The 10514-nt window shown below is 37.4% G+C and overlaps 1 long non-coding RNA gene across 1 annotated transcript; it reads right to left on the minus strand.

Annotated features, from left to right (window-relative positions):
* Window positions 1-7488: 7488 nt before the first annotated feature.
* On the minus strand, window positions 7489-9206 carry LOC110452731. The gene is made up of 3 exons (XR_002463220.1): window positions 9024-9206; window positions 8232-8250; window positions 7489-7939 (listed from the first exon to the last, which is right to left on the minus strand). It is a non-coding gene; the product is annotated as an uncharacterized LOC110452731 (long non-coding RNA).
* Window positions 9207-10514: the final 1308 nt, after the last annotated feature.

A 10514-nucleotide genomic window follows, 5' to 3' on the forward strand; every position in this document is an offset into this window, starting at 1 on the left:
AAAACACCTGGTCGAATAAATTACAAACACGACACAGCTTTATACAGATCTATCGATTATGTATCAAAGACGTATTACAAAACATCAGGTCCAAGTAAACTACAAACAGGGCACAGGTTTTGACATATTAATCAAATGTTTAAAACATGTATTTTCAAACAACTGGTCGAAGTAAATTACAAACACGGCACAGTTTTATAGTTTAAATTGACATATTTATCGATTATAAAACAAACTTGTATTTCAAAACACCAGGTCGAAGTAAATTACAAACACGGCACAGTTTTGTAGTTTAATTTGACATATTAATCGAGTATGTACATAACAAACTTAACATGTATTTCAAAACACCAGGCCGAAGTAAATTACAAACACGGCACAGTTTTATAGTTTCAATTTGACATCTAAATAGAGTGTTTAATAAACATGTACTTCAGATCATCAGGCCGAATAAAAGTATGAACGCGACACATTTATTTAGATAAATTTTTATTACAAATCGAGTAATAAGCAAACACATATTTCAACAGACAGCTGAAGTAAATTACAAACACGGCACTGTTACATAGTTTAATTTTGATACATAAATTGAGTGTTTAAAACAAGTATTGCAGTTCATCAGGCCGAATAGTGTCATAGTTTTAGAAGTAAACAATTACGGTCGATGATCATTTCAATACAGTAGCCACACAACATCATCATATAATCATCGGTTATTTATTACAAATCAAACTTATGTCGATGAAAGAATGACTATAACAATGATAACGAGGCGATTGTTTCATTTCAAAGCAAGTACAACCAATGAAAACATACACAACTAAGTTAACAGGTGATTCTTATTTCAAGTAAAAAAACATCGATTTTAAAACATTTAAAGGGTGTAAATATTTCCGAAACAACACATTTACGTTTAATAAAAGTATGACGAGAACATCGTACAAATGATTTGATTATAGCTTAAAACACTATATAAACACACGATTAACTAGGCAATTACTTGATTGAAAAACAACATAGTTACGTTCAAAGAAAGTATGTATTCTGGAAAATGATTGCTGTCAATAAAGATATGAACTCAACATAATCCATTATTTATTACTAATATAATTATTAGAATTCTGTCGAAAAAGTATGACCAGAACATTTCAAAACGCACTGAGCGTAGAACAGTGAACGAGATTCGCCTTTCGTTTTTTGCGATGGTAGTCTACCCAATGAACTGTAGCTGTTCTTACGTAAGCACAGTGGGTAAAGAATGGCCGTGTACGGAAGGATTTCAGTAGCCATTTCGGTGTGAAACTGATGTCTATAGGCGGTTCAAAGGTAAAGAAATGCCGCGATCAGAGCTGACGCTCGAGGCCTACAGGAGGTGTGAAACCCCCTGCTGCTGTCTAGCACTGGCCGTGTGGAGCTCGCGCGCGGATCAATGAACACAGGTAAATTATTTATGCTGACTTTAATCCGACCGTGCTGACTTTTAAACGACAATGCTGAGTATAACCCAACCATGGTAAATTAAAGTGAATTTCAGTAAAAAGTCAGCATTGTTGGTTTATAGTCAGCATTGTACGAGTATAGTCAGCATGGTTGGGTTATACTACCATAATACGAGGATAGTCAGAATTTAGAAGTCACTAGTGTAAGAACCTATTAAAAGATTTAAACATATGACGCCTGTGACCTTGAATGTCGAACAAGGACATTAGGTTGAACAGAGTTTAAAGTCTTCCAACCCAGCATGCTTTTGGCAAAATATCATAACCCTGGACCTATTGGTCATACAGAACATGTCATTTAAAGATTTAAACATATATTGACCAATGTGACCTTGAATATGGGCAAAGGTCATAAATTTTGACAAAATTGGTAGCCCTTCATCCTGGCATGTTACTGGCCAAATATCATTATCCTAGGCTTCTTAGTTATTCAGGAGAAGTTGTTTAAAGATTTGTAAAGACAATTGACCCCTGTGACCTTGAAAATGGACGAAGGTCATTCATTTGAACAAACTTGGTAGCACTTAATCAAAGCATGCTACTGGCCAAATATCGTAACCCTAGGCCTATTAGTTATTCAAAAGAAGTTGTTTCAAGGTTTTTAACATATTTGACCCCTGTGACCTTGAATATAAGTCAAGGTCATTCATTTGAACAAACTTGGTATACCTTCATCCCAGCATGCTACTGGCCAAATATCATTATCCTAAGCCTCTTGGTTATTCAGAAGAAGTTGTTTAAAAGGTTTTAAACATATTTGACCCCTGTGACCTTGAATATAAGTCAAGGTCATTCATTTGAACAAACTTGGTAGCCCTTTATCACAGCATGCTACTGGCCAAATAGCATCATCCTAGGCCTTTTGGTAATTGAGAAGTTGTTTAAAGGTTTTTAACATATTTGACCCCTGTGACCTTGAATATAAGTAAAGGTCATTCATTTGAACAAACTTGGTAGCCCTTCATTCTAGTATATTAATGGCCAAATATCATTAGCCTAGGCCTCTTAGTTATTCAGAAGAAGTTGTATAAAGATTTTTTTAAGACAATTGACCCCTGTGACCTTGAAAATGGACGAAGATCAGTCATTTGAACAAACTTGGTAGCCCTTCACCCCAGCATGCTACTAGCCAAAAAACCCTTCGGGCCAGGTCAGCTAAATATAATCATTCTGGTGCAAATGTTTCAATATAAAGTAATACAAGAGACCCAATGGGCCTGCATTGCTCACCTGGTATAAATCTCACACTTGTAACCTTAAAAGTGATCTAAAATAAAGCTACAGGAAAAATATCAGTATTTATGATTAAAATTCATTCAAAAGACCCTGTTAATTTTTTTTAAAACATTTCACCCCTGTGATTGAAAGTCGAACAAAGTTATTATGTTAAACAAATTTTATAGCCTTTCATCTCAGGATGCAACTTGCAAAGTATCAACATCCTGGGACCTATGGTTATTCAGAAGAGGTTGTTTAAAGATTTTAAACAAATTTGACCACTGTGACCTTGAATATAAGTCAAAGTCATTCACTTTAACAAACATAGTAGTCCTTGATCCCAGCATATGCTACTGACCAAATATCAACATCCTGAGCCTTTTGGTTATTCAGAACAAGTTCGTTAAATATTTTGAACATATTTGCTCCTTGTGACCTTGAATATGATTCAAGGTCATACATTTAAACAACCTTGGTAGCCCTTGATCCAAGTATGCTACTGACTAAATATCATCACCCAGGGCATTTTGGTTATTCAGAAGAAGTTGTTTAAAGTTTTTAACAAATTTGACCCCTGTCACCTTGAATATGGGTGAAAGTCTTTCATTTCAACAAACTTTTTAGCCCTTCATCTCAGCATGCTACTGGCCAAATATCATCACCATGGGCATTTTGGTTATTCAAAGGAAGTTGTTTTAAGTTTTTAACATATTTGACCCCTGTGACCTTGAATATGGGTGAAGGTCATTCATTTGAACAAACTTGGTATCCCTTCATCACAGCATGCTACTGAGCAAGTATCATCACCCTGTGCATTTTGGTTATTCAGAAGAAGTTGTTTAATGTTTTCAACATATTTGACCCCTGTGACCTTGAATATAGGGGAAGGCCATTCATTTGAACAAACTTGGTAGCCGTTCATTTCAGCATGCTACTGGCCAAATATCATCACCCTGGGCATTTTGGTTATTCAGAAGAAGTTGTTTCAAGGTTTTTTAAGACAATTGACCCCTGTGACCTTGAATATAATTGAAGGTCATTCATTTGAACAAACCTGGTAGCCCTTCACCCAAGCATGCTACTGGCCAAATATCATCTCCCAGGGCAGTTTGGTTATTGAGTAGAAGATGTTTAAAGTTTTAAACATATTTGACCCCTGTGACCTTGAAAATGGGTGAAGTTCATTAATTTTAACAAACTTTGTAGCCCTTCATCTCAGTTTGCTTCTGGCCAAATATCATCACCCTGTGCCTTTTGGTTATTAAGAAGAAGTCATTTAAAGTAAAATATTGACACCGGACACCGGACAGACAGACGGACGGACAGACGGACGGACAGAAGGACGCCGCGCCACGGCATAAGTTCACATGGCACTTCGTGCCAGGTGAGCTAATAATTGTTACCATCACAGCAAGTCAGTGAAACAATGTTTATACAGCAATATGATCCGGGCTGACTATGTTCAGCTAAACGATCTACGTACATGTACAATTTTAAGATTAATTTAGAGCTCTAGATGGAGATTAGTTTGAAGACATTCACAGTTTGTAGAGTTCTATTCACATTAATGCCGCCGATAGTAACAAGCTGCCCAGAGGGCCTGTATCGCTCACCTGAATATTTAAGCGGTCATAGCAAAAACTTCTCATTAAATGTATATTATATTGCACTACAAATATTTCCCTCGCGGCTCCACCTGTTGAAACTACCAGCCAAATATTATTTTAAGATTCTATGCTTTTTGGTTCTTCTTCAGAAGTTGTTTGACATATTTTACCCTGTGACCTTGTGAGTAGGTCAATGTCATTTTCCTTCTCAAACTTTGTTAGCTCAATCCAAAAAAGCTACCAGTAAAAACTTATAAATCCATTCCTTTTAGTTCTTCAGAACAAATTCTTTGAAATGTTGTTGACTTCTGTGACCTTTAAAGTAGGTTGAGGTAATTTTCATTTGCAAACTTTGGTGAGCTCTATCCCAGGAAGCCACCAGCCAAATATTATAATTTTATGTCCTTCGATTATTCAGAAGTCGTTTGATGCTTTTGACATATTTGACCCTGTGACTGTGAAAGTAGGTCAAGGTCATTTTCCTTTTCTAAAAGATTCTATACCTTTTAGTTATTCAGAAGAAGTCGTTTGAAGCTTTTGACATATTTGACCGCTGTGACCTTGAAAGTAGGTCAGTCATTTTCATTCTCAAACGTTGTCAGGCTCTATCCCAGGAAGACACCAGACAAAAATAAAAACTCTATACCTTTCAGTTCTTAAGAAGAAGTTGTTTGAAGTGTTTGACACATTTGACCCCTGTGACCTTGAAAGTAGGTCAAAGTCATTTTCATTCTTACACTTTGTCGGGCTCCATCCCAAGGAAACCATCAGCCAAACATGAAGATTCTATACCTTTCAGTTCTTCAGAAGAAGTTGTTTGAAGCTTTTGACATATTTGACCGCTGTGACCTTGAAAGTACGTCAAAGTCATTTTCATTCTCAACCTTTGTCAGGCTCTATCCCAGGAAGCCACCAGCCAAAAATAAAGACTCTGTTCCTTTCAGTTCTTAAGAAGAAGTCGTTTGAAGAGTTTGACACATTTGACCCCTGTGACCTTGAAAGTAGATCAAGGTCATTTTCATTCTCAAAATTTGTTGGCCTCTATCCTAGGAGGCCACCAGCCAAATATGAGGATTCTATACCTTTGTTTTTCAGAAGAAGTCGTTTGAAGTGTTTGACACATTTGGCCCCTGTGACCTTGAAAGTAAGTCGAGTTCAATTCATCATAAATTTTTCAAATATCTAATTGAAATTTGGTATAGAGGTGTATTATAGGCGTATCAACAACATTTCTTCTGATGTTGCTTACTTAATTCTGAAATGCTAAAGATTATGAACCCACCTATACCCTCCTACATAACCTATGCTTCCTATACCACCTATACCCTCCTATGTCATCTATACTTCCTAAAACACATATATCCTCCTACATCAACTATACTGCCTACATTACCTTTACTTCATATACCACATATACCTTCCTACATCACCTTTACTTCCTATACATTCTATACCCTCCTACATCACCTTTACTTTCTATACAACCATAACTCTTCTACGTCACCTTTACTTCCTATACCACCTTTACTATCCTATATGTAATCTTTACTTTCTATACCTTCCTACGTCACCTTTACTTTTCATACCCTCCTACATCACCTTCACTTCCTATACCACATATATCCTCCTACATCAATGTTACGTCCTATACCACCTGTATCCTCCTAGGTCATCTATACCCTCTTACACCAACTATGCCATCCTACGTCATCTTTACTTTCTTTACCTTCATACTTCATCTTAACTTCATATACCACCTATACCCTCCTACATAACCTATACTTCCTATACCATCTTTACGATCCTACGTCACCTTTACTTTCTATACCCTCCTACATCACCTTTACTTTCTATACCACCATAACCCTTCTACATCACCTTTACTTCCTATATAAACATATACCCTCCTACATCAAATATACTTGCTATAACCATCTATACCCTCCTACATCACTTTAAATAACTATATCCTCCTACATCATCTTTACTTCCTATACCACATATACCCTCCTGCGTCACCTTTACTTTCTATAGCCTCCTACGTCACTGTAACTTCATTTTCCACCTATATCCTCCTACATCACCTTTACTTCCTACATCACATATACCCTACTACATCACCTACACGTCATATACCACCTATACCCTCCTACATCACATATACGTCCTATACCCCCTTTGCCCTCCTACATCTCATTTACTTCCTATTCCACCTTTACCCTCCTACATCACCTGTACTTCCTATTCCACCTTTACCCTCCTACATCACCTATACTTCCTATAACACCTATACCCTCCTACATCACCTTTACTTCCTATATCACATATACCCTCCTACATCACCTACACGTCATATACCACATTATACCTCCTACATTACATATACGTCCTATACCCCCTTTGCCCTCCTACATCACCTGATCTTCCTATTCCACCTTTACCCTCCTACATCACATATACTTCCTATACCACCTATACTATTCTATACATAACCTTTACTTTCTATACCTTCCTACGTCACTTTTACTTTTCATACCCTCCTACATCACCTTTACTTCCTATACCACATATACCCTCCTACATCAACGTTATGTCCAATACCACCTGTTACCTCCTAGATCATCTATACCCTCTAACACCACCTATGCCATCCTACGTCAGCTTTACTTTCTTTACCTTCATACGTCATCTGAACTTCATATACCACCTATACCCTCCTACATAACCTATACTTCCTATACCATCTTTACGATCCTACGTCATCTTTACTTTCTATACCTTCCTACGTCAACTTTACTTTCTATACCCTCCCTCCTACATAACCTATGCTCCCTATACCACCTATACCCTCCTACGTCATCTATACTTCCTAAAACACATATATCCTCCTACATCAACTATACTGCCTACATTACCTTTACTTTCTATACCACCATAACCCTTCTACTTCACCTTTACTTCCTATACCACCTATACCCTCCCACATTACATATACTTCCTATCACCTTCTAAACCCTCCTACATCACTTTAAATAACTATATCCTCCTACATCACCTATACTTCCTATACCACCTTTACTATCCTATATGTAACCTTTACTTTCTATACCTTCCTACGTCACCTTTACTTTTCATACCCTCCTACATCACCTTTACTTCCTATACCACATATATCCTCCTACATCAATGTTACGTCCTATACCACCTGTACCCTCCTAGGTCATCTATACCCTCTTACACCAACTATGCCATCCTTCGTCATATTTACTTTCTTTACCTTCATACTTCATCTTAACTTCATATACCACCTATACCCTCCTACATAACCTATACTTCCTATACCATCTTTACGATCCTACGTCACCTTTACTTTCTATACCCTCCTACATCACCTTTACTTTCTATACCATCATAACCCTTCTACGTCACCTTCACTTCCTATACCACATATCCCCTCCTACATCAAATATACTTGCTATAACCATCTATACCCTCCTACCTCACTTTAAATAACTATATCCTTCTACATCATCTTTACTTCCTATACCACATATACCCTCCTGCGTCACCTTTACTTTCTATAGCCTCCTACGTCACTGTAACTTCATTTTCCACCTATATATATAGCTATATCCTCCTACATCACCTTTACTTCCTATACCACATATACCCTCCTACGTCACCTTTACTTTCTATACCCTCCTACGTCATCTATACTTCCTAAAACACATATATCCTCCTGCATCAACTATACTGCCTACATTACCTTTACTTCATATACCACATATACCTTCCTACATCACCTTTACTTTCTATGCCCTCCTACGTCATCTATACCTCCTAAAACACATATATCCTCCTGTTTACTTTCTATAGCCTCCTACGTCACTGTATCTTCATTTTCCACCTATATCCTCCTACATCACCTTTCCTTCCTATACCACATATACCCTCCTGCGTCACCTTTACTTTCTATGCCCTCCTACGTCATCTATACCTCCTAAAACACATATATCCTCCTGCATCAGCTGTACTGCCTACATTACCTTTACTTCATATCCCACATATACCTTCCTACATCACCTTTACTTCTTATACCACATATACCCTCCTACGTCCCCTTTACTTTCTATACCACCATAACCCTTCTACATCACCTTTACTTCCTATACCACTTATACCTCCTACAAAACATACTTCCTATAACCTTCTAAACCCTCCTACATCACTTTAAATTTTAAACTATATCCTCCTACATCACCTATACTTCCTATACCACCTTGACTATCCTATATGTAACCTTTACTTTCTGTACCTTCCTACATCACCTTTACTTTTCATACCCTCCTACATCACCTTTACTTCCTATACCACATATATCCTCCTACATCAACGTTACGTCCTATACCACCTGTACCCTCCTAGATCATCTATACCCTCTTACACCAACTATGCCATCCTACGTCATCTTTACTTTCTTTACTTTCATACTTCATATACCACCTATACCCTCCTACATAACCTATACTTCCTATACCATCTTTACGATCCTACGTCACCTTTACTTTCTATACCCTCCTACATCACCTTTACTTTCTATACCACCATAACCCTTCTACGTCACCTTTACTTCCTGTACCACATATATCCTCCTACATCAAATATACTTGCTATAACCATCTATACCCTCCTACACCACTTTAAATAACTATATCCTCCTACATCACCTTTACTTCCTATACCACATATACCCTCCTACGTCACCTTTACTTTCTTTAGCCTCCTACGTCACTGTAACTTCATTTTCCACCTATATCCTCCTACATCACCTTTACTTCATATATCACATATACCCTACTACATCACCTACACGTCATATACCACCTATACCCTCCTACATCACATATACGTCCTATAACCCCTTTGCCCTCCTACATCACCTATACTTCCTATACCACCTTTACTATCCTATACGTAACCTTTACTTTCTATACCTTCCTACGTCACCTTTACTTTTCATACCCTCCTACATCACCTTTACTTCCTATACCACATATACCCTCCTACATCAACATTACGTCCAATACCACCTGTATTTTAGATCATCTATACCCTCTTACACCTACTATGCCATCCTACATCACCTTTCCTTTCTTGACCTTCATAGGTCATCTGAACTTCATATATCACCTATACCCTCCTACATAACCTATACTTCCTATACCATCTTTACGATCCTACGTCACCTTTACTTTCTATACCTTCCTACGTCAACTTTACTTTCTATACCCTCCTACATAACCTATACTTCCGAAATCACCTATACCCTCCTACATCATCTATACTTCCTAAAACACATATATCCTCCAACATCAACTATACTGCCTACATTACCTTTACTTCATATACCACATATAACTTCCTGCATCACCTTTACTTCCTATACTTTCTATACCCTCCTACATAACCTATACTTCCTATACCATCTTTACGATCCCACGTCACCTTTACTTTCTATAGACTCCTACGTCACTGTAACTTCATTTTCCACCTATATCCTCCTACATCACCTTTACTTTATATACCACCATAACCCTTCTACGTCACCTTTACTTCCTATAACACCTATACCCTCCTACATTACATATACTTCCTATAACCTTCTTAACCCTCCTACATCACTTTAAATAACTATATCCTCCTACATAACCTTTCCTTCCTATACCACATATACCCTCCAACGTCACCTTTACTTTCTATAGCCTCCTATGTCACCGTAACTTCATTTTCCACCTATATCCTCCTACATCACCTTTACTTCCTAAACCACATACAAATGTATACCCTCCTACATCACCTTTACTTTCTATACCACCATAACCCTTCTACATCACCTTTACTTCCTATACAACCTATATCCTCCTATATTACATATACTTCCTATAACCTTCTAAACCCTCCTACATCACTTTAAATAACTATATCCTCCTACTTCACCTTTACTCCCTATACCACATATACCCTCCTACGTCACCTTTACTTTCTATAGCCTCCTACGTCACCGTAACTTTATTTTCCACCTATATCCTCCTATTTCACCTATACTTCCTAAACCACATATTCCCTCCTACATCTCCTTTACTTCCTATACCACATATATCCTCCTACATCAATGTTACGTCCTATACCA

Source organism: Mizuhopecten yessoensis, unplaced genomic scaffold, assembly GCF_002113885.1.
Source record: "Mizuhopecten yessoensis strain PY_sf001 unplaced genomic scaffold, ASM211388v2 scaffold6859, whole genome shotgun sequence".
NCBI lineage: Eukaryota > Metazoa > Mollusca > Bivalvia > Pectinida > Pectinidae > Mizuhopecten > Mizuhopecten yessoensis.